Below are 24938 nucleotides of genomic sequence, written 5' to 3' on the forward strand. Positions count from 1 at the left end.
GAGTGTGGGGTCAAAGGAACCCTCCTACACTGCTGGTGGGAATGCAAATTGGTCCAACCTCTGTGGAGAACAGTCTGGAGAACTCTCAGAAGGCTAGAAATGGACCTACCCTATGATCCTGCAATTCCTCTCCTGGTGATATATCCTAAGGAACCCAACTCCCCTTTTTTAAATGGAAATTTTTGCTCTGAAAGTGAGCAGAGAGTGCACTTTTACTGTAGTGTTTTATCATATCTAGTTGATTTTTTGCCCCTAACCTAGATTTCTGCTGGGAAATAATGTTTCTGCTAATTCTTGCTGAATTAACTCCCTGTCCTCACAATTCTCCAAATTGGTCTAATGTGTACCTGGAGTTTGACTGTGAAGTAAAGTAAGGGACTTCCAAGACTGAAAAGAGCCTCAAGTTAAGTAGGCAAATCACTTAGTTGCAATAAAAGAAAAAAGGTGAAGAGAAGAGGTGAGCAGAGATGTGTGGGGAGTGACAGGGCCTCTCCTTATACTGGGTATTACTGTTTTTTTACTTTGATAAATAAAAGGGAACCTATTATTGACTTTATTTTTATTTCTTTCTTTACTAGTAAAATTTAACTTGCAGTGAATAGGGCCACGAGTACTTTATGGTATTCAGCAGTCCTTTTTAAAAAAATTTTTAAAAATATTTATTTATTTCCTTTTTGTTGCCCTTTTTATTGTTGTTGTTGTAGTTATTGTTGTTGTTGTTTTTGTTGTTGTTGATGTCGTCCTTTTTGGATAGGACATATTGTTGTTGATGTCATTGTTGGACAGGATATATTGTGGTTGATGTCATCGTTGTTGGATAGGACAGAGAGAAATGGAGAGAAGAGGGGAAGACAGAGAGGAGGAGAGAAAGATAAACACCTGCAGACCTACTTCACTGCCTGTGAAGCGACCCTCCTGGAGGCTTGAACCAGGATCCGCCACATGCGCTTAACCCACTGAGCTACCGATGGACTGCTTTTTTAAAAAATTTTTATTTATTTTCCCTTTTGTTGCCCTTGTTTTTTTATATTATTTTTTTATTTTTTATCTTTATTTATTTGCTGGATAGAGACAGTCAGAAATTGAAAGGGAAGGGGGTGATAGAGAGGGAGAGAGACAGAGAGACACCTGCAGCACTTCACCACTTGTGAAGCTTTCCCCCTGCAGGTGGGGGCCAGGGGCTTGAGCCTGTGTCCTTGCACACTGTAACATGTGCGCTCAACCAGGTGTGCCACCACCTGGCCAAGACATTATATTCTTTTGACTTTCTTTTTTTTTTAATTTATTTTTTATTTAAGAAAGGATAAATTAACAAAACCACAGGGTAGAAGGGGTACAACTCCACACAATTCCCACCACCCAATCTCCATCTCCCATCCCCTCCTCTGATAACTTTCCCATTCTCTATCCCTCTGGGAGCATGGACCCAGGGTTGTTATGGGTTGCAGAAGGTGGAAGATCTGGCTTCTGTAATTGCTTCCCTGATGAACATGGATGTTGACTGGTTGATCCATACTCCCAGTCTGCCTCTCTTTCCCTAGTAGGGTGGGTCTCTGGGGAAGCAGAGCTCCAGGACACATTGGTGGGGTCTTCAGTCCAGGGAAGCCTGGCCAGCATCCTGATGGCATCTGGAACCTGGTGACTGAAAAGAGAGTTAACATACAAAGCCAAACAAATTGTTGAGCAATCATGGACCCAAAGGTTGAAATAGTGAAGAGGAAGTGTTAGGAGGGTACTCACTGCAAACTCTAGTGTACTTCTGCTTTCAGGAATATATTTTGCACTTGTTTATGGATATATGCTCTCTCTCACAGAACCTGGTGTATATCTAGGTTTTGGGATCCCTTGTTGTTTTTTTATAGTTGTTGTTATTGATGTTGTTGTTGTTAGATAGGACAGAGAGAAATGGAGAGAGAAGGGGAAGACAGAGGTGAAGAGAAAGATAGACACCTGCAGACCTGCTTCACTGTCTGTGAAGCGACTCCCCTGTAAGTGGGGAGCCTGGGGGCTCGAAAGGGATCCTTAAGCCAGTCCTTAAGCTTAACCTGCTGCGCTACTGCCAACTCCCTCAGTTCTTTTGAAACCCTTGCCTGTGTCAAGAGGAGAGACCTTGAGAAGTGAATGCTCTGTGTGACTGGGAGAATAACTTTCTTAGCCATTCATCGACTGCCAGATTACTTCACTCATAATTGGAATTTAAGAAGTAAGACAGTAAGGAAAAATGAAAGTTGAAACTTGGACTGGGTGTGGTGTATTGCATGCAAGCAAAAAGCTCTGGGGATGGAGGGGAAAGGATGGAATGGAGGAGCGAGGGGATTCTGGTGCATGATGGTGGAAAGAGGCCTAGACTCGGGTAGAGCGTGTCTTGTAGACACCTATCATGGAGAGCTGAGTGAAAAAAAAAAAAAAAACAAGTTGCAGGCACAGTTTTATTAAATGTGCTTGTACTTAATATTATTGTTGTCATTGTAACTTCACCACTGTGGTACTACTTTTTCAGGGTGGGGGAGGGAGCCAAGCAGTGGCATACCGAGTTAAGCACACATTAATACAAAGTGCTAGGAACCACGCAAGGATCCTGATTTGAGTCCCTGGCTCTCCACCTGAAAAGGGATCACTTGATAAGCTGTGAAACTGGTCTTCAGGTGTCTCTCTGTTTCTCTCCCTCTCTATTCTCCCTCCCCTCTCAATTTCTCTCTCTCCTATCCAAAAAATTGAAAAAAAAATGGCCACAGGTGTAGTGGATTTGTAGTGCTGACACTGAGCCCCAGTAATAACCCTGGATGCAAAAATAAATAAATAAATAAATAAAAAGGGTGGGGGACACTATAGCACTATTACTTACCCTAGTTTCATACTTCCACATGGTGTACCAGGGATTTGAATCTGGGTCACACATAAAGCAAAGTAGGTGCCTTCTCAAGTAAGCTATATTGCTGTCACTTGTAATTAATTTTTTTATTGATTCACTAAGATAAATGCTAAATAAAATGATCTTTGATGTTAAATATGTCTTCAAAGATTATGACATTATTTCCAAAATTTTGTTGCCTAAGAAAAAGATTTCAGGTCCCTTAACTGAGGCATGTATTTTCTCTGAATTTCTTTGATATAAGTAACAAGTGATTTTTTTAAAATTAAAGAATGATAAAATAGAGACAAGAAGAAAAAAGTATTAAAATTGCTCAGAGCTTTACTTTTTCAGTTCAAATGTAGTTTTTTTTTTCTGTTCAAGTGCAGTTTTCACAACTTTTCAAGACCATATCAAAGATTGATAAGATAGAGAATAAAAACACATCTTATTCTTCACAGAATGTATTGCAGTAAGTTCTATCCACTTTCTCATTCCAGATAAAGAGAATAAAGTAAAAGAGAGATTAAGAATCTCTTTCTCTCCCTCTCTGTCTTCTCCTCCTCTCTCCATTTCTCTCTGTCCTATCCAACAATGATGACATCAATAACAACAACAACAATAATAACTACAACAACAGTAAAAAACAAGGGCAACAAAAGGGAAAATAAATAAGTGGATACATATAAGAAAGATAGATTTTAATGTGCTCTAGAGGTATCTCTGTGCATCACAAAACGAGCGATTTAAAGGATTCAGATTGGTTTCTCTGTTATTTTCCCAGTAGGTGCCATAACAATGTACAACAAACTGGTGGGTTTAAATAACAGAAATGTATTTTCTTACAGTGCTTGAAGTTAGAAGTTTAAGACCAAAGTGTTGTTAGGGGAAGAATCTATTCCAAATTTCTCTTCTTGTTTTGTAGATGTCTATTCTTTTTTAAAAAATTAATTTATTTATTTTCCCTTTTGTTGCCCTTTTTTTTTTTTTACTGTAAACCCCATTGATGTGATCAGGGACCCATATTCAGCTTAGGAGCCTATGTGACCTCTGCATCCCTGTAGATCTGACCTCACATTCTGTGGTCATCAGTAGGAACATTCCAAGCTGCCCCAATATCGACCCTTCTTCCTTAGGTGTAGCATAGAGCATGTTGTTCATTCTCTATTCAGAGGATGGAACACTGTCTACCATTGTTGATCCAAGTTGAGGACAGGGAGTCGGGCTGTAGCTCAGCGGGTTAAGTGCAGGTGGCGCAAAGCACAAGGACCGGCATAAGGATCCCGGTTCGAACCCCGGCTCCCCACTTGCAGGGGAGTCACTTCACAGGCGGTGAAGCAGGTCTGCAGGTGTCTGTCTTTCTCTCCTCCTCTCTGTCTTCCCCTCCTCTCTCCATTTCTCTCTGTCCTATCCAACAATGACGACAACAACAATAATAACTACAACAATAAAACAACAAAGGCAACAAAAGGGAATAAATAAAATAAAATAAAATAAAATAAAACTTAAAAAAAAAAGTTGAGGACAAGGTCCTATGGGGGCCTACAAAAGGGTCTATTTTGCTCTTCCTGATAGAGATGACTGGTAAGAGTGGAGAGAGGGATCTATTATTATTTATTTATTATTTATTTATTTATTATTTATTACTCAAGGCCTAGGCCCATCATGTCTGTTTGGGAATCTCAGGACTCCCCGAATAAAGCCCCAGCTGATGGGATGGCCTGATAGTGACTAAAGAGTCATTGTTAAAGTATGCCAGTCTCTTGCCCTTATTCAGCTTTTGCAGTCCTTGCTTTGGTGAGGTTACCTTTGGAGTGAGTGAGAGAACTTTAATAGGAAGTAGGTGAGGAGGGTATCTATGTCTAAGTAGACACTGTTTCATTATGACTCACTACAGACTATTGTGCATTTTTGCTTTCAGGTATATATTTTGCCCTAATTTATGGATACATAAATTAGGGCAATTTTGCCCTAATTTATGTGAACATATACTCTATCTTATGGGACCTCGAATGGATTCCTCTCTCCATTGCTGCTGGTCGTCTCTATCTGGAACAGCACTCTATCTGGACCCCTTTGTGGGCCCCCATGGGACCTTGCCCTCAGCGTGGACGATGGTGGAGGGTGTTCCATCCTCCCAGGGGAGGCTGGACAATATACTGTGTTCCACCTGAGGAAGATGAGTCCTGAGGTTGGGGTGGCTTGGAGCATTCCTACTCATGGCCACAGAGTGTGAGCTCAGATCTATGGGGATGCAGAGGTCACATAGGCTCCTGAGCCAAATAAGAGCCCCAGATCCTTACTTCCCCCAGTCCTTGCATTTGTGCCATGTGCATTTAACCCGCTGCACTACCACCCGGCCCCCTCTGTGCATTTAACCCGCTGCGCTACCACCCGGCCCCCTCTCTCTCTCTTTCTATCTTCCCCTTCCTTCTCAATCCAGTGCTCCTGGAGGCCATTTTCCCCATTTTGTTGCCCTTGTTTTTGTTGTTGTTGTTACTGTTATTATTGCCATTGCTGTTGTTGTTGGACAGGACAGAGAGAAATCAAGAGAGGAGGGGAAGACAGGGGGGGAGAGAAAGACACCTACATACTTGTTTCACCACTTGATCACTTATGAAGTGACCCCCCTGTAGGTTGGGAGTGGAGGAAGCCAGGGGCTTGAACAGGGATTCCTTTATTTATTTATTTTTTAATATTTATTTATTACCTTTTTGTTGCCCTTGTTTTATTGTTGTAGTTATTATTATTGATGTTGTTGTTGGATAGAACAGAGAAATGGAGAGAGGAGAGGAAGACAGAGAGGGAGAGAAAGACACATACAGACCTGCTTCACCGCTTGTGAGGCGATGCCCCTGCAGGTGGGGAGCCGGGGGCTTGAACTGGGATCCTTACTCGGGTCCTTGTGCTTTGCACCACGTGCGCTTAACCCGCTGTGCTACAGTGGACTCTCTGAACCTGGATTCTTAAGCTGGTCGGTGGGTTTAGTACCATGTGGGCTTAGCCCACTGCTCTACTGCCCGCCCCCCTCATTATTCTTTGAAAGTAACCCAGTGTCAAATAACAGATGAGTGCCTATAAGAGTTATGGTATATTACAACAAGGGCAACAAAAGGGGAAAATAAATAAATAAATATTTTTAAAAGGGAGCTATGGTATATATACACAGTGGAATACTACTCAGCTGCATTACCTCCTTTTTTGTCATTAGCTTAATTAATTTTTCTTTATTGGGAGATTAAATGATTTACAGTTTACAGTAAAATACAGTAGTTTGTACATGTGCAACATTTCCCAGTTTTCCACATAACAATTAATCCTCCACTAGGTCCTCCTCTGCTATCATGTTACAGGACCTGAGCCTTCTCCCCCACCCCAGAGTCTTACTTTGGTGCAATACACCAACTTCAGTCTAAGATCTGCTTTGTGTTTTCCCTTCTGTTCTTATTTTTCAACTTCTGTCTATGAGTGCTATCATCCCATATTCATCCTTCCCTTTCTGTCTGATATCAGAAAACATGATTCCTTCAATCTCCATTCAAGACCAGATGAGGGAGATGACATCATCATTCTTTGGAAGCAACCAGAAGTCAAATAATGGATGAGTGGCTATAAGAGTTATGGTATATATACACAATAGAATACTACTCAGCTACATTTTCCTTTTTAATCTCCTTGAGAATTTCATCTGTTTCAAAGCCTAGGACTTTGACCTTTATGCTCATGAAAAACAATGTCCAATTTCTGGGAAACATCCATTCCTTCCTCACGCACATAAATAAGGTAGCAAAAGCCTGTCTATGGTTCTCCCCTTGTCAGAAATTTGCACCCTAAAAATAAATACATTGTACATCCAAATGCCTTTAACTTTGCCCAGAGTGTCTGCTTTTTCCTTATAAAACTTGCTGGATCCCTTCTTGGTTTTTCTCTTATTTTTCTCTATAGTCAGTGCATCTTAAAGTTTTTGGTGCATAGTATTATTGCCAGGGACTCAGACCCCTCCAAAAGCTGACTCAGTTCTTGTTTACGTCTCAGAAAATAATTTCAGGATGCTAACACACTAGCAAGAGCAGAGATTCATTTGATAAATATAGGAAGGAAGGGGAAGTAAGAATATAGCCCTCAAATCCTAGGAGAGGCTAGGAAGGGAGTGTCTCTTCACTGAAATCTGGAGTATTCTAGCTTGAATGGTTCTTTTTCTCTCTAGTTCCTCCCTTCCTCTTGTTTGCGAAGGACAAGTCACTTGTGATGCACTGATTTAGCTCAGGTGCTGTTGTGCAGGCACTGTTAGCTGCTCTCAACAGACCAGTCCCCCAAGTGACTTCTTCATCAGTTGTGTACCCTTCATCTTAGTTCCACTGCTGCCACACAAACTCCTTCATCTGGGAGTAGTTTTCAGTAACAGTAGCACCTGGTTGTCTTACTGAAATGTCAGTTCTAATCTGGTAATCTGGGGTAGTCTGTGATTCTAGTTTACCACAAATTTACGAATTGCACAATCCTACTGTTCTATGAACCTGTGTCTGAGCAGTGACACTCTGAGTGCCAGTTCAGTCTGTTCAACTAGTGAGAGTAGTGTCCTCCCTCAGGTCATTTGCAACCCACTCCACTGAGGTACTTGTGAAAATGCAGGTGCATAGGCTCCAACCTGCTCAGAGTCTAGTGGAGGACTCCTGGAGCCTGTACTTTAAAGTCCTAGGTAATTCTTGTGCAGGCAGACATTGGGAGCAGCTGCTCCAGGGAACAGAACTACTTCCACCCGCCCATGGCAGAGTCTCTGAGTTTTTGCATTTGTACTGCTGTTCTTCACATGGCCTCCTTCTTCCAGGTCCCTAGGGTTTGGCATCCAGCCTCCTGGAAATAGGGGATTGGCTTCATGGGATGGCTACTTTGCAGATGACATTTCAAATTTTGGCATAAAGATGACTTAGAGGATACTAAATGGAAAGTAACTCAGGAGCATTGGAATGGGGGGGGGGCAGTGTAGGGAAGTGTCCTTACCCTATAGTACTTCATGGGGATCCCACATCCTAGCTCCCCCCCCACACACACACACCAGCAATCAGTGCAGAGCCACACATAAATGAGCTGCCAGGCCTTGGAGCTACTGAATCTGGATGCCAACACAGGATGCGGCCTTGAGGCAGTGCCAGTATCCTGTGTGATGGGTGGGCAGAGTCTGTCAGTAGGTCCACTGTCACGTGTGACAGGTTTAGCACAGCAGATGCTGTTCCACCCTGAGCCTCCCAGCAGGGCACATACTGGATTCTGTGCCTAAAAAAAAAAAAAAATGTAGGTGACAAATCATATACAGATCAGATTACATGAGCAGATGGAGTCGGCCCTTTAACATTCACACATGATAGCTGCCGAAACCCTAGAAAGAGGGTTAATTAGAAAATAAGACCCCTTGGTTCATGTATTCATTCATCTCGCCAGAAGAAAAATTTCACCCATAAGGAATGATTTTTTAATTCTGTAAGGTTTGTTTGTATTCTCAGTGTGAGATTTTGCAGATGGTGCCCACTCTGGGTTTAATGTAAAAAAAAATAGTGGCCTTAATATGACCATGGTTTTCAATCAATATTATAAAGTTCTTCACGTATAAAGGGACTTGTAATTTTCAAAATACTTTTCTGTACTGTGAAATCTGTGGTGGAGTGCAACAACTCCTCTCTCTTCCTTCCTTCTTTTGTACCTGCTATGTTTTAGTTGAGCATTACAGAGAGCTAAGATACCTCATGGTATCAAGGATGTCACACAATGTTGTCAGAGACAAACAATTAAGATCATTGTAATCGATCATAAGAAGAGTGGTGAAGATGGCACCATGATGCAGGAGAGAAACTTCTGGAAACTGAAGAGGAATTTTATAGGGGAATAAACCAAGGCTGGAAAGTATTTTCCACTTAAATAATTGAGTAGAACAGCACACTGGGCGCTTAGGATAAGCATGGATGGAAAAGATGGAGATGGAAAAGTCCAATCATGCAATACTTTCTATGCTCTGCCAAGGAGGTTGACTTTTCCTTCCACAGGATCTTTATAAGGTTTTAACTTTTTTTTTAATTATTTTTTTAAATTTTTTATTTAAGAAAGGATTAATTAACAAAACCATAGGGTAGGAGGGGTACAACTCCACACAATTCCCACCGCCCAATCTCCATATCCCACCCCCTCCCCTGATAGCTTTCCCATTCTCTATCCCTCTGGGAGCATGGACCCAGGGTCATTGTGGGTTGCAGAAGGTAGAAGGTCTGGCTTCTGTAATTGCTTCCCCGCTGAACATGGGCGTTGACTGGTCGGTCCATACTCCCAGTCTGCCTCTCTCTTTCCCTAGTAGGGTGGGTCTCTGGGGAAGCTGAGCTCCAGGACACATTGGTGGGGTCTTCAATCCAGGGAAGTCTGGCCGGCATCCTGATGACACCTGGAACCTGGTGACTGAAAAGAGAGTTAACATACAAAGCCAAACAAATTGTTGAGCAATCATGGACCCAAAGCTTGGAAAAGTGGAGAGGAAGTATTAGGGAGGTACTCACTGCAAACTCTAGTGTACTTCTGCTTTCTTACTTTGGTGCCATACTCCAAACTCAGTCAATTATGCTTTGCGTTTCTACTTCTTTTTTTTTTTTTTACATGCATAACATTCCCCAGATTCCCATTTAACAATACAACCCCCACTATTTCATTCATCATTTTTCATGGACCTGTATTCTCCCCACCCACCCACCCACCCCAGAGTCTTTTACTTTGGTGTAATACTCGAATTCCATTTCAGGTTCTACTTGTGTTTTCTTTTCTAATCTTGTTTTTCAACTTTGGCCTGAGAGTGAGATCATCCCATATTCATCCTTCTGTTTCTGACTTATTTCACTCAACATGATTTTTTCAAGGTCCATCCAAGATCAGCTGAAAACGGTGAAGTCACCATTTTTTACAGCTGAGTAGTATTCCATTGTGTATATATACCACAACTTGCTCAGCCACTCATCTGTTGTTGGACACCTGGGTTGCTTCCAGGTTTTGGCTATTACAAATTGTGCTGCCAAGAACATATGTGTACACAGATCTTTTTGGATGGATGTGTTGGGTTCCTTAGGATATATCCCCAGGAGGGGAATTGCAGGGTCATAGGGTAGGTCCATTTCTAGCCTTCTGAGAGTTCTCCAGACTGTTCTCCACAGAGGCTGGACCAATTGACATTCCCACCAGCAGTGCAGGAGGGTTCCTTTGACCCCACACCCTCTCCAGCATTTGCTGCTGTTACCTTTTCTGATGTGTGACATTCTCACAGGAGTGAAGTGATATCTCATTGTTGTCTTGATTTGCATTTCTCTGACAATCAGAGACTTGGAGCATTTTTTCATTTGTTTCTCAGCCTTTTGGATCTCTTCTGTGGTGAATATTCTGTCCAAGTCCTCCCCCCATTTTTGAATGGGGTTATTTGTTGTCTTGTTGTTGAGTCTGGCAAGCTCTTTATATATGTTGGTTATTAAACTCTTATCTGATGTATGGCATGTAAAGATCTTCTCCCATTCTGTGAGGGGTCTCTTGATTTGGGTAGTGGTTTCTTTTGCTGTGAAGAAGCTTTTTAATTTGATGTAGTCCCATAGGTTTATACTTGCCTTAGTCTTCCTTGTAATTGGATTCGTTTCATTGAAAATGTCTTTAAAATTTATGCGGAAAAAAGTTCTGCCAATATTTTCCTCTAAGTATCTGATAGTTTCTGGTCTAACATCCAAGTCCTTGATCCACGTGGAATTTACTTTTGTATTTGGTGAAATACAGTGATTCAGTTTCATTCTTCTGCATGTTTCAACCCATTGTTTCCAACACCATTTGTTGAAGAGACTCTGCTTCCCCCATATAATAGTCTGGGCCCCTTTGTCAAAGATTAGATGTCCATAGGTGTGGGGCCTCATTTCTGGGCTCTCAATTCTATTCCACTGGTCAGTGTGTCTGTTCATGTTCCAGTACCAAGCAGTTTTGATGACAATGGCCCTATAATACAGTTTGAGATCTGGCAGTGTGATGCCTCCGGTTCTGTTCTTTATTCTCAAGATTGTTTTGGCAATTCTAGGTCATTTCTGGTTCCAAATAAACATTTGTAGCATTTTTTCTATTCTCCTAAAAAATGTGGTTGGGATCTTGATGGGGATAGCATTAAATTTGTAGATGGCTCTGGGTAATATATTAATTTTGATGATGTTAATTCTTCCAACCCATGAACATGGAATATCTTTCCACTTCTTTGTGTCTTTTTCAATTTCTTTGAGTAGTGACTCATAATTTTCAGTATACAAGTCTTTCACTTCTTTGGTTAGGTTTATTCCTAGATATTTATTGTTTTTGTTGCTATAGAAAAAGGAACTGATTTCTGGATTTCAATTTCTTCTAACTTAGTGTTTGCATAGAGGAATGGCACTGACTTTTGAATGTTAATTTTATAGCCTGACACATTACTGTATTGCCTGATGATTTCCAAAAACCTTCTTGCTGGAGTCCTTAGGTTTTTCCATGTATACTATCATGCCATCTGCAAATAGGGAGAGTTTGACTTCTTCTCTTCCAATCTGTATGCCTTTAATTCCTTGCTTCTGCCTGATTGCTATGGCAAGAACTTCCAACACTATGTTGAATAGTAATGGTGATAGTGGGCAGCCCTGTCTAGTACCTGATCTGAGGGGAAATGCTTCCAGTTTTTCACCAATGAGTATGATGTTGACTGTAGGTTTGCTATATATAGACTCCACTATCTTCAGGAATTTTCCATCTATTCCTATTTTTTGTAGTGTTTTGATCATAAAGGGATGTTGTATTTTGTCAAAGGCTTTCTCTGCATCTATTGATATGACCATGTGGTTTTTGGTCTTGCTTTTGTTGATGTGGTGGATCACATTGATTGATTTACGTATATTAAACCAACCTTGCATGCCTGGGATAAACCCCACTTGGTCATGATGAACAATTTTTTTGATATACTGCTGTATCCGGTTGGCTAGAATTTTGTTCAATATTTTCGCATCTATGTTCATCAGAGATATTGGTCTGTAGTTTTCTTTTTTGGTTGTGTCCCTGTCTGCTTTTGGTATCAGGGTTATGTTGGATTCATAGAAGCTGTCAGGGAGTATTCCAGTGTCTTCAATCTTTTGGAAGACTTTTAAAAGTAGAGGTATTAGTTCTTCTTTGAAAGTATTGTAGAATTGATTTGTAAAACCATCTGGTTCAGGACTTTTATTTTTGGGAAGATTTTTGATAACTGTTTCAATTTCATTAGCTGTGATGGGCCTGTTCATGTTATCCACTTCCTCTTTACTTAGTTTTGGAAGTTGGTAGGTATCTAGGAAATCATTCATTTCTTCCAGGTTCTCTAGCTTGGTGGCATATAGTTGTTCATAGAAGCCTCGCATGATATGTTGAATTTCTGCAGTGTCTGTTGTGATTTCTCCTCTTTCATTTACTATCCGATTTATTTGGGTCTTCTCCCTTTTTTGTTTTGTGAGTCTGGCTAAAGGTTTGTCGATTTTGTTTACTCTTTCGAAGAATCAACATTTACTTTCATTGATCTTTTGTATGGTTTTCCTATTCTCAATGTTATTTATTTCTGCCCTAACTTTAGTAATTTCTGTCCTTCTGGTTGCTTTAGGATTCCTTTGTTGTTCTTCTTCTAGGTCTTTAAGATGTGCAATCAGGCTGTTTATTTGTGCCTTTTCTTGTTTCCTAATGTGTGCTTGTATAGCTATGAACTTCCCTCTTAGGACTGCTTTAGCTGTGTCCCAAATATTTTGATAGCTTGTGTCTTCATTTTCATTGAACTCTCGAAACATTTTGATTTCTTCCTTGATTTCCTCTTTGACCCAGAAGGTGTTAAGAAGTGTACTGTTGAGCTTCCACATTTTGGCACTGTTACTAATCTTTTGTTGATTGTTAAGTGTTAGTTTAATTCCACTGTGGACTGAGAAGATGCTTGGGATGATTTCAATGCTCTTGAATAGGCTGATGCTGTCTTTGTGGCCTAACATATGGTCTATCCTTGAGAATGATCCATGTGGATTTGAGTAAAATGTGTATTCCAGTTTCTTGGGATGAATGACTCTGAAAATGTCCAATAGTTCTAGTTTATCTATCTCTTCATTTAGCTCCCTTATGTCTTTACTGATTTCCTGCCTGGATGATCTGTCAAGTTGAGAGAGTGGGGTGTTGAAGTCCCCTACTATGATTGTGTTCCTGTTAATATATTGCTGTAGCTCTTTCAGTAGAAGTTTGATGTATTTAGATGGCTTCTCATTGGGTGCATAGATATTAATAATTGTTAAGTCCTCTTGATTGACTGATCCTCTGAGCATTAAGTAGTGTCCATTCCTATCTTTTTTAATCTTATCTATTTTAAAGTCTATCATGTCAGATATGAGAATAGCTGTTCCTGCCCTTTTTTGTGGGCCATTGGCTTGAATGATAGTTTTCCATCCTTTCACTTTAAGTCTGTGTTTGTCTTGTTGCGTTAGGTGAGTTTCCTGTAGACAACATATTGTTGGGTTGTGTTTTCTGATCCATCTTCCTACTCTGTGTCTTTTAATAGGTGAATTCAGGCCATTGACATTTATTGATATCAAAGATTGAAGATATTTTAACGCCATTTTTGTAGAGTTTTAGAGTGTTTTGATATATGTCCTATTTATGGTGGTCTGGTTGTTCATAGGAGACCTTTCAGAACTTCTTTCAGGGCAGGCTTGGTGATGGTTGCTTCCTTCAACTGTTGCTTGTCTGAGAAGGTTTTGATGCTTCCATCTAGTCTGAATGACAAACTAGCAGGATATAGTATTCTTGGCTGAAAGCCTTTCTCATTGAGCACTCGATAGATATCTTGCCATTCTCTTCTGGCCTGTAGTGTTTGTATGGAGAAGTCTGCTGCTAATCTTATGGGTTTTCCTTTGTAGGTGACTCTTTGTTTTTCTCTTGCAGCCTTGAGGATCCTTTCTTTATCCTTATTCCTTTCCAATCTAAGTATGACATGTCTTGGTGTCTTTAGGTCTGGGTTAATTCTGTTTGGGACCCTCTGGGCTTCTTGAATCTTTATGTCTTTGATGTTGTCTAGACTAGAGAAATTTTCAGCTATTATGGCCTGAAGAATGCTTTCTTCCTCCCCTTCTCTTTCTTCCTCTGGTAAGCCAATAATGCGTATATTGTTTCTTTTGAAGTCATCCCATAGGACTCTGTTGTTGTTTTCAGCATGTCTTAATCTCTTTTTGAGATCTCTTACTTCTTTTTTAGTTTTCTCTAATTCATCCTCAATCTTGCTAATTCTGTCTTCAGCCTCATTGATTCTATTCTCTCTGCCCTCTACTGCTTTCTGGAGTTCATCTATTTTGTTGCCCTGCTCTGATACTGTTTTAGCTTGTTCAGCTAGTTGCCTTCTTAGCTCAGCGATTTCAGCTTTCAGCTCTCTAATAACCATGAGATTAGAATTTTCTTCCATATTCTCATTTGTTGTTCCTGCATTTCTGATTACAATTTTTTCAAATTCTTTACTCACTCCTGTTATTATTTCCTTAGCTAATGTTTGGATGTTGAACTCGTTGTTTTGTGCTTCACCCTCTGGAGGACTTTTAGCTGGACTCTTGTCCTGGTTCGAGTCTCCAATATTTTTTCTTGTTGTTTTAACCATTTTATATAAGTTAACAGTTTTTTCAATCCCTGAGTTGGAGTTCAGTGGTGTAAAAGCCTTTTTTTTTCCCCTGTAGGCTATGGGAGCCTGAGGGCTTTTAAACTATCAATAGGCTTCTTAGCTTAATCACTGACTCCTGTCCAAGAGATAAAGCAGGGTGTGGCAGAGATAATCCAGTGGTTATGCAAAGAGACTTTCACAGCCCCTCAGCTATGCCACCGAGGTATAGGTCTTCTGAGTTTCCCAGTTAGATCTCTGTACCCTGGTGTCCCTCCCTGTTGTTGCTCCAGATTCTGAGGGTAGTAGCAATGGAGACTCAGAGTTGCATTTGGTGAGTCTCTGGGGAGTCCTTTCCTCCCTTCAGCTGTCCCCTTGTTGGTGGAGCAGACTGGAGGTGGTGTCTCCACTGACAAACTGTCGAACTGTTAGCAGTCACTTAATCTCTCCTTAGGCCCCTCTCTCCTCTCTGTCACCAGCCACGCGTGTTTGTACTCACGGGTGATTTACTGGGTTTCTGTGGTCATTCTAGTGCTGTCTTGTTTCGGTCCGGGTGGTCTCCTTTAGTATTCCTAGTTGATCTGGGAGAGGAGAGGAGAGGAGAGAAAGCGATCTGCTGCTCGTAGCTCCGCCTCCGGAAGTCGAATCCCAAGGTTTTAACTTTTATCAGATCCCCGATAAGTCATAAGGTGAAGGGTCTGAGGAGGTAAGGAGTGGCCATAAACAGCTAAGTAATACATTAGTTCTGCATTTGAATTGTCAGGTAATTTTTAATGTATTTTTTAATTAGTTGATAAGAGAGAAAGAATTAGGGCATCACTCTAGTACATGCAGTGCTGGGGATTAAACTTGGGATATCATGTTTGAGCGTTCAAGGCTTTATCTACTTCATCACCTCTCAGGCTGTTTTTAGAGAAATTTTTGCAAACTTAAGTGCCCATCATTGTGCAGTTTTCCCAAGACTCTTCAAGGCTCTCTTGACAATGATATTGATGTCCTAAGTGAATTTGTTCCATAAAGATAAAGACTTTACATCTATTCTGCTAAATTCATCTTCAAACAAATGACAGTAAATACTCACTATGATTAGATAGAGAATTGGCTAATATAGTCATAGCTGAAGAAAGTAGCTTACTGCCCTTTAAATGAACCTAGTAAAAAGGAGGAAAATGTGCAAAGCACAAGGACTAGTGTAAGGATCCCTGTTCGAACCAATGGCTCCCTACCTGCAGGGGAGTCGCTTCACAGGCGAAGCAGGTCTGCAGGTACCTGTCTTTCTCTCCCCAACTCTGTCTTCCCCTTCTCTCTCAATTTCTCTCTCCTATCCAACAATGATGACATCAATAACAACAATAATAACTACAACAATAAAACAACAAGAGCAACAAAAGGGAATAAATAATTTTTTAAAAAATATTTACTTATTTATTATTCCATTTTTGTTGCCTTTTTTATTAATGTAGGATAGGACAGAGAGAAATGGAGAGAGGAGAGGAAGACAGAGAGGGGGAGAGAAAGACAGACACCTGCAGACCTTCTTCACCGCCTGTGAAGAGACCCCCTACAGGTGAGGAGCCAGGGGCTCAAACCAGGATCCTTTATGCAGGTCCTTGTGCTTTGCGCCATGTGTGCTGCCTGGCTCCCATACATTTTTTTTAAAGCAAGAAAATGCTAAAGGTGTAATTTAGTGCAGAGTGCATGTTTTGTATATGTGGCTCCGTACACACACACACACACACACACACACACACACACACACACACACACACGGCAAAGGATAGGTCTTTTTTTTTAATATTTATTTTATTTATTTATTCCCTTTTGTTGCCCTTGTTGTTTTATTGTTGTAGTTATTATTGTTGTTGTCATTGTTGGATAGGACAGAGAGAAATGGAGAGAGGAGGGGAAGACAGAGAGGAGGAGAGAAAGATAGACACCTGCAGACCTGCTTCACCGCCTGTGAAGCGACTCCCCTGCAGGTGAGGAGCCAGGGTTCAAACTGGGATCCGTATGCCGGTCCTTGTGCTTTGTGCCACCTGCGCTTAACCCGCTGCGCTACAGCCCGACTCCCAAGGATAGGTCAGTTTTATAATTTAAGATAGATAATACATAGAAACACAAATGACATAAAATAAATACACAGACTAGTACACTTGAAAATTATTTAAAGAGGAGGCATGGGGAGAGTAAGTTAAGATAAAGGGGACTATCACAATTCTGATTATTTATTTTATAAAATTTATTTATAAAATGAAAATATTGGCTAGACTATAGAATAAGGGGGGTAAAATTCTGGGGCTGGTGGCAGTGCACCTGGTTGCCACAATGCTCAGGGACCCGGGTTCAAGCCCCTAGTCCCCACCTCCAGTGGGAAAGCTTTTCAAGTGGTGAAGTAATGTTGCAAGTGTCTCTCTGTTAATGTCCCTCTTTATTACCCCCTTCCTTGTCAATTTCTAGCTGTCTCTATCCAATACATAAATAAAGATAATTTAAATTTTTTTTTGAAAAGAGGGGTACAATTCCACATAATTACCACCACCAGAGCTCTGTATCCCATCCCCTCCATTAGCAGTTTTCCTATTCTTTTTTTTTTTTGCCTCCAGGGTTATTGCTGGGGATTGATGCCTGAACCATGAACCCACTGCTCCTGGAAGCCATTTCCCCCCTTTTATTGCCCTTCTTGTTGTTGTGGTTATTATTATTATTGTTGTCATTGTTGTTGGATGGGACAGAGAGAAATGGAGAGAGGAGGGGAAGACAGAGACGGGGAGAGAAAGACACCTGCAGACCTGCTTCACCGCTTGTGAAGAAACTCCCCTGCAAGTGGGGAGCTGGGGGCTCAAACCGGGATCCTTATGCCAGTCCATGTGCTTCACACCATCTGCGCTTAACCTGCTGCGCTACCACCCGACTCCCAGCTTTCCTGCTCTTTATCCCTCTGGAAGCATGGACCCAAAATCATTATGGGATGCAGAAGGTGAAAGGTCTGTCTTCTATAATTGCTTCTCTGCTGAACATGGGTGTTAGCAGGCCGATCCATACCCCCAGCCTGCTGGGAAATTGTGCAGATGCAGTCACATCTGCTATGTTGTGCCCTCAGGGCACTGTTGACTCCCCATGATAGTTGGAGTGCTTTGGTTACTCCTCCCCCTTCCCATTCTCTCGAGAGCTATTCCCATAAAAGCCCTTCTTTTGCACCTCACTCTCTTGCCCACCTTTCACTTCAGTGATTAGACACAGGGAAGGTTGCTGTGTGAAGCAGCCATTTTTGCTACCTCTAAGTGGCCCAAGCTGCTTCTCTCTCACCCAACTCTGAGGTACCAGAGCAAATAAAGCATTGAGTTCCCTTTCTGCTCCAAACCTCCTTTTTCTGCGTCCCGCCGCTGCAAGTGACACCTGGCGCCCAACATGTCCCACACTCATGCCCTGCAGGGTGGCCCGGCCTGAGGTCCAGAAAAGCCACCCAGACACAGGTAAGTGGCAGCCGCCTGACTCTGCGGCCCTGCGTTTCCCCCCACCATGGGATTTTCCCCGCTTTACAAGAAGGCGTCCCAGACATTCTATTCTTTTCTCATGGGACAGGCTCTCTATCTCGGAGATGCTTTAATTGGAGCTGCACCGTGGGTTCTCTTGGCTATGTTTGCAACTTTCAGGACATGTATAAGGCACCCTGCCAAAAGGTTAAGAGACCTTGAGGCTGAGATACAAGAGTTAAAAGATATGTTCTCGGCGCTTAAACACCCTAAGCCTTCTGCAGTTTGCCCCGAGAGTTCTGCTTCCGCAGACACATGTTCGGTTTCTCCGGCAGCCATTTCTCCAGTGGCTTCCACTTCCATGACTCCTCCCCCCGCTGATACCTCATCATTAAGAAACCTTGAGGCAGAAATATAAAAGTTAAAAGATATGTTCTCGGTGCTTAACCACCCTAATTCCTCTGCAGTTTGCCCTGAGAGTTCTCTTCCAGAAGACACATGTTCAGTTTCTCCGGCAGCCGCTTCCACTTACGTGACTTTCCCCCGCTGATACCTCGTCATCAAACCAAGTCCACACCTTCCCGGTAAATGTGGCCCCCAATAAACAAAACCCTCAGGTGTGGCATCCATACTCCTCCAAAGAACTCAGAGAACTCAGACAGGCAGTGAAGGAGGACGGTTTCATGCCCCATGGACCAAGTCTATTTTACGAGGCTTTTTCCAGCACCTTAATACCCCCCAAGATTGGAGGGACTTAGCTCTTGCTGCATTCCCAGACCCCCTCTACCTGCAATGGGCGGCATGCTTTCGTGATGAATGCTCAAAACAATCCCAGAAAAATAGTCACAAACAGCTAGAATGGAATTTTAATGCATTGTTTGGAGTGGGAGAGTTTGAAACTGGAATTCAGCAGGCAGAAGCCAAGTTTCCAACCGGTTATTTTGAACAGGTATGCATCTGCGCAACACAAGCATGGGAGAGGTTAACCCCATCCACAGGAGAGGCCTCAGTCCCCATTAACTCCCTTCGCCAAGAAACCGATGAATCATTAGCTAACTTCATTGCCAGGGTGCAGTCAACCTTAGAGAGAAAGATTTATAATCTTGAAGTCCACTCTCCTCCTGCATTCTATTGTCTGGGATGGTATGATTCCAGAATTCCATCAGGAATGCCTCAGTCTTAAACACCAACACCCAGATAATTGTATTTTAGTGACACAGGAACTTAGACCAGGCTCTTATGGGGCACCCATTATGACCCAGGCTTATGCAGTTACCCCACATAATCAAAACGGGGCCTGCTTTCAGTGTGGTCGCCAAGGGCATTGGCATAACCAATGTCCAGATAAGCTGCGACCATGCCTCCAGTTAGGGCAACCACGCCTCGATTCAGGGCAACCCCACCTTCAGTCAGGGAGCCAGAGGCCACAAACACCTTGTCCTAGATGTCAGAAAGGTTTTCATTGGAAGAGAGATTGTTGGTCCAAGTTTCATAAAGATGGCATGCCCCTGAATGGTACAAATTTGGGGCCTGAGATTTTGTGGACCACTCGTGTTTTAGAATGAGGTCACCCTACTATGACAGTAAGGATTGGCAATATTCCTTTTAAATGTTTGATTGACACGGGGCTAGAAAAGACTATTTTAAGGCAAGCAGAGGTCCCCCAAAATTGGGAACTCCTCCCAGGACCCTGTTTACATGGAGTTGGAGGGTTGACCCAAGCCTTTCTCACACAAGATTCGCTCATGTGGGAAGACCCTGAAGGGACTACCAGACACTTCTGCCCTTTGGTAGCTGATATTAGCACCAACCTACTGGGAAGAGATCTTCTGGAATGTCTTGATGTTAGGATATCCACAGATGCCTCTGTAGAGCGTAACACCCACTCCTGCGAGATTAGATCTAATCAACATCCCCCAATACTAATTGCCACTGTTCATAACCAAACTCCCTGCTTAGACTGGCTTTCTAATGAGCCTGTCTGGGTGGAACAGTGGCCTTTGCCTAGGGATAAGCTAGAAATTTTAAAAGAGCTCGTCTGAGAGCAGTTGTCCTTGGGACACATTCATCATTCTTGAAGCCCATGGAATACTCCTGTCTTTGTGATTAAAAAGCTCTCGGGAAAATGGCGCCTCCTCCAAGATCTCCGTACAGTAAATAAAACCATGCAGGTCTGGGGTTCCCCCCAAAGGGGTTTGCCTCTTGCTTCTGCAATTCCCATGGGAATTCCAATCATAGCTATTGATATACAAGATTGTTTTTTCTCTATTCCCTTGCATCCGCAAGATTGTAAACATTTTGCCTTCTCTGTTCCTTCTATTAATAATGCCAGCCCTGCCAATAGATTTGAATGGGTGGTGCTGCCCCAGGGCATGGCCAATAGTCCTACAATTTGCCAAGAGGCTGCTAAATCTGCCCTTTTTCCATATATTCATAAGGGCTTTAATGTTTTTCACTATATGGATGATGTCTTAATATGGGGAGAATTAGATACAGATCTCTGTGCCCTACATGATTTTCTCATACCTGCCTTAAAGAAAAGCGGCCTTAATGTAGCTCCTGAGAAAATACAGCTAATTCCTCCAATATCTTTCTTAGGTTCAGAGATTTCTCTAATGCAAATTCGTCCCTTAAAACCTAATGTTAGTTTTCCTTCTAACCTTACTCTTGCTTCTTTACAAAGTTTTCTTGGAAATTTAAATTGGCTTAGGCAGTATCTCTATCTGCCTACTAGCTGCCTCCAACCACTGTTTGGCCTGTTAAAAGGAAACACACAGCCCTCCCCAAAATGTATGTTAACTCCCAAGGCCTCCTTGGCACTGGAAAGGGTTAACCAGGCCCTCCAGGACATGCACGTTGTTCGATTCTCCCCCTCCTCTTCAGTAAACCTTCTAATCTTTAACTCCACCCCCACAGTAGTGGGGGCATAGTGGTAGAATCATGGGTTTCTCAAGTGGCTTCACACGACAGTAGGTGGAGTTCCAAGACTCCTCGCTGAGATAGATGTGTTAGCATTCATGGTTCGCCAAGGAAGAAATAGGTCTGTGCAGCTCTTAGGGAAAGAACCGGATTTAATTATTCTTCCTTTTTCTCTCACAGATACAGAGTGGCTCATGCGCCATCATTCCCGTTTTGCCATAAGCTTCATGGGGTTTCCAGGACAAATAGATAACCATTTTCTTTCTAATAAATTGATAGCTTCTTTACCTCTTTTGCCTCTACTAGTACCTGAACTTTTCTCTCAAGATCCCATCCCCTCTGCTCCTACAGTCTTCACTGATGGTGGAATAAAGGGAGCTGCTGCCCTTATATATTACCCAATCCTCTAAACCTCTCTTTACTGAGCTTCCTGATAATTCCCCTCAGTACAAAGAAATTTATGCTGTTTTCCTTGCATTAAAAGCTGTACTAGAATCCTTCAACCTTTTTTCTGACAGTGTGTATACTGTTAACTTACTTCCATGGCTTGCTTGTTCTTATGTGAAAATTGATGACAACCACTTTCCCCTCTCTTGATTCAAATTGCCTCTATGCTCTCTTCTCAAACCCAACTACTGTATGTTCAACACCTTTGTTCCCACAGCCCTCTTCCTGGTTCCCTGTCTGAAGGGAATGTTGCAGTTGACCGCCTTTCCTCCACAGGAACTCTCCTCTCTTGCCTGCCTTTCACTTCGGTGATTAGACGCAGGGAAGGTTGCTGTGTGAGGTGGTCATTTTTGCTACCTCCACATTGCCCAAGCTGCTTCTCTCTCACCCAACTCTGAGGTAATAGCGCAAATAAAGGATTGAGTTCCCTTTCTGCTCCAAACCTCCTTTTTCTGCGTCCCACTGCTGCAAGTGACACCAGCCTGTCTCTATCTTTCCCTAGTGGGGCAGGGCTCTGGAGAGGTGGGGTTTTAGGACACATTGGTGAGGTTGTCTGCCCAGGGAGATAGGTTGGCATCATGGTAGTATCTGCAACTTGGTGTCTGAAAAACCATTAAGATATAAAGCAGAACAAGTTTTTTTTTTTCTTTTTTTTACCAGAGCACTGCTCAGCTCTGGTATGATGGTGCACGGGATTGAACCTGGGACTTCAAAGCCTCAGGCATGAGGGTCTCTTTGCATAACCACTACGCTATCTACCCCCGCTCAGAACAAGTTGCTTAATAATCAAGAACATAAAGGTAAGACTATAACAGATGAGTTTTAAGGTATCCATTTTGGAAAAAGCTAGTAGGTCTATTTAAGGTATATTCACATGCTGCTTTACAATGATGTACGCCTGAAAATTTTTTATTTAAATTAAATAATTTTATAATTCAGTTAAACTTCAGTTAAAGAGTAATATAAAAATTAAATAATGGTAATATTTACCTCATTAGTAATTAAAGTCATAATCACTGCCACTTTTCATGTATCTCTCTGTTATTATTTGAGATGCAAACATACAACTCTCAACTAAAAAGCCTAGTAGTGTGAGTTCCTCACACTATGAGGGCATCGAAATTGTAAAATATTTGGTAATTGAGTTAACTTTGAAATATCCTTTTGTTAGGATTTGTTGTGATACATCATACACAATATTACCATAATTTATGTCCTTTGACATATTTGTATATAGCTGTGTCACTGGTTGCTTCTGTTCTCCCTGGTCTAAGCTTTTAAGAGAGTCAACATATCGAAGACTCAGCCTATGTATTAAAAAGACTCAATCTGTGCTTTAAAAAGTTTGAGACATTCAATCAATTTTCCCCCTCATATTAATTAAATAGTGGTTTATATGACTACAAATTAATAGGAGTGTACATAAACACCATTTCCACCACCAAAAGACTGTCCCATCCCATACCCCACCCCCCCCACCCTGTGAAGCCCAACATCCACCCTCACCCTTAACCCACAGTTTTCACTTTGGTGCCCTACTCCAAATTTAGTCAAATCCTGCTTTTAGTTTATCTTTCTGTTCTTCTTTCTCAATTTCTGTTTGTGAGCAGGATCATCCCATACTCATTTTTATCTTTCTGACTTAGCTCTACAGTTCTTTCACTCACTCCAAAGCTAACCACCGATGTGTCCTGGAGCTCTGATTCCTCAGAGCTCTTCCCCACTAGGGAAAGAGAGAGGCAGGCTGGGAGTATGGATTGACCTGTCGACAGCCATGTTCAGCAATTACAGAAGCCAGACCTTCCACCTTCTGCATCCCATAGTGACTTTGAGTCCATACTCCCAGAGGGTTAAAAAATAGGAAAGCTATCAGGGGAGGCGATGGGATACAGAATTCTGGTGGTAGGAATTGTTTGGAGTTGCACCCCTCTTACCCTATGGTTTAGTCAATGTTTCCTTTTAATAAATAAAAAAAATGAAATAAAAGAAAATAAATTTAAAAAAACAAAAAAGAAATTGAAATATTTCTGATAGCAAGGTTTAAAATTAAAACAAAATGCCATAAAAATCTCACAGATAATTTTGCTTAAAGAAGTCTATCCTGAAGGGCATCAAGTGGCAAAATGAAAACAATTCAGTAACAATTCAGATTCAAAACAAATTCAGTAACACCATATTCTTCTTTATGCTAATTTTAAATCGGAAGTGGTGAGTCATGGGATGAAACTAGCCCAGTTTGATAAGCTGTGGTGCATGTACTGCTTAGTAATGGCAAGTATCAATGATTTTGAAGTAATTGGAGAAAATGACCATGATATAGCATTTCATTAAAAAGTAGGATTGTTTAATGCCATGGAGCCCCTTATAAATAGACTTATTTCCCCCTAAAATAGATTTCCTAGTTTTTTCGTCTGCAAAGACCCCTAATTTCATATGCTCTATTTCTACCTTTGGATTTCCATTTGTTAAACAATTTGTCCTGCTTTGTATCTTACCATTTTTCAGCCACCAAGTTGCGGACATTACTAGGATTCCATCCAGACTTTCCTGGGCAAATGACCTCACCAGTATGTCCCTAAGTCTCACCTCTCCAGAGCCCTAGCCCTCTAGGCTGGGGGTATGCATCAACCTGCTAACACCTATGTCCAGCGGAGAAGCAATTACAGAAGCCAAACCTCCCACTTTCTGCATCCCATAAAAAGTTTTGTTCCATATTCCCAGGGGGATAAAGAATGGGAACTTCCCAATTGAGGGGATGGGACATGGAACTCTGACGGTGAGAACTGTGTGGAATTATACCAGTTATATTATAATCTTGTTGATCATTATTAAATCACTAGTACTTTGTTAAAAAAAAAAAAGCAGTATTATGAACCATATAATCAGCATGGTTCCTATTTCAGTTCAGAAATGAATATAGACTAAAATAAATACTGGAAGGATATACATCTAACTGGGGAGTTTATGAGTAGTTTGTTTTCATGAAGTTTCTCTATTTTTGTCAGCTTTCTACAGTGAATGTTGCTTTTATAATAGTTATCTTAAAATAGACTAAAATTTATGTGAAGTGGAATGAAAGCTTGCTGCCTGGTGCCACAGAAACCTAAAACTGTCAAGCAGCTTTAGCAAAAAAGGAAAGAATTTACTGCTGCTAAAATGTGCAACTGATGCTAGAGTGAAGCTCAAGTCATTCTCCCCAAACCTTGTTTCGGAACATTTTTACAGAAGCATATATGTTGGGAGAGAACTGGAAAACTAGGTGGTGAGTTCTCTGGACAAATAAGATGGGCGTCATGTGGAAAACTGGAAAATGTTATGCATGTACAAACTACTGGATTTACTGTCAAATGTAAAACATTAATCTCCAATAAAGAAATTTTTTAAAAAGGGGTTCTGGGGATGACAGGTTTTCCTCCTTCCTGGATTATGATCCTCTGGACCAAGATGATCTTCTGTGACTGTCTTTCTAAAACTAAATTTGAACCTGATCCCATTATTCTAAGTGATGAAGGCAAAAAGAAACAAAGTTAAAGGGTCTGAGTCTCTCTGATCCTCATTATTTTTCTTTCCAAATTCATTTTTGTAG

The 24938-nt window shown here is 41.5% G+C and overlaps 1 long non-coding RNA gene across 1 annotated transcript in view; it reads left to right on the forward strand.

The window, feature by feature from the left end:
- Nucleotides 1-24304, forward strand: part of LOC132538907 (uncharacterized) — a 40635-nt gene extending 16331 nt beyond the window's left edge. Inside the window, exons 4-5 of the long non-coding RNA XR_009550216.1 lie at nucleotides 22013-22152; nucleotides 23858-24304. This is a non-coding gene — a long non-coding RNA (uncharacterized LOC132538907). The remainder of the gene's footprint in view (nucleotides 1-22012; nucleotides 22153-23857) is intronic.
- Nucleotides 24305-24938: the final 634 nt, after the last annotated feature.

The sequence above is a fragment of the Erinaceus europaeus genome, chromosome 6 (assembly GCF_950295315.1).
Source record: "Erinaceus europaeus chromosome 6, mEriEur2.1, whole genome shotgun sequence".
NCBI classification, from domain to species: domain Eukaryota; kingdom Metazoa; phylum Chordata; class Mammalia; order Eulipotyphla; family Erinaceidae; genus Erinaceus; species Erinaceus europaeus.